The sequence below is a fragment of the Tupaia chinensis genome, unplaced genomic scaffold, assembly GCF_000334495.1.
Source record: "Tupaia chinensis unplaced genomic scaffold, TupChi_1.0 Scaffold144418_1, whole genome shotgun sequence".
In the NCBI taxonomy this organism is placed as follows: domain Eukaryota; kingdom Metazoa; phylum Chordata; class Mammalia; order Scandentia; family Tupaiidae; genus Tupaia; species Tupaia belangeri.
In genome coordinates, this window is record NW_006204278.1 from 63,606 (window position 1) to 64,371 (window position 766).

A 766-nucleotide genomic window follows, 5' to 3' on the forward strand; every position below is an offset into this window, starting at 1 on the left:
TGTTGTTTGGACAGTGACATGTAAGCTGTTCATAATAAAATAAAAGTATGGGCCAGCCTTTACCTAGTGGTGAGTGCATGTGCGTGATTGCCCCACATTTAGACAGAATGGATAAATGGGGGAGAGAGGATTGCAGTGACTATGGCTCAGGAAGGGTGCTTTCTCTTCCTCTCTCTACGCAGAGCATATGTGCCACATGACAAAAAATTAATTAATTAAATTAAATTAAATTTGGGACCAGCAGTTAGCCTAATGGCTATGTCTCTGGACTCCCACATAGACGACTGCGGTTTGAGTCCCAGACCTGGTGGTTTAAACTCACGCTGGGCACGTATGCGTGCATGCCCAAGATCCTGAGAGGAGAATGGAGGAGAAGGGATTGCAGCGTGGTCATCCCCCCTGGGAGGTGATTTCTTGTTTTCTATCTCTCTGTCTGTCTCTGTCTGTCTGGCGAGCACACGCACCCTATAGCAAAAACCTCTCCAAAAAAAGAAAAAATAAATAAATTAAATTAATGTATAGTCACATCTTGAGGATGTAGCTTCTCCATAACATGAGGTATGAACCTGGCCTTGTCAGAAGAAGTCTAATGATATGGGGCAGGAGGGCAAGGAGCATTCAAAAAAGGAGACACTGAGGTCCATGGTGACATGTCACTTTTGCACCCAAAGATTTGTGTTTGCTCTGGGACAGGACATAGAAGGGAAGCAACAGGGAACCTCCATCTTCCAGTAATTAACCAAAATGACGAACACAAAGGGAAAGA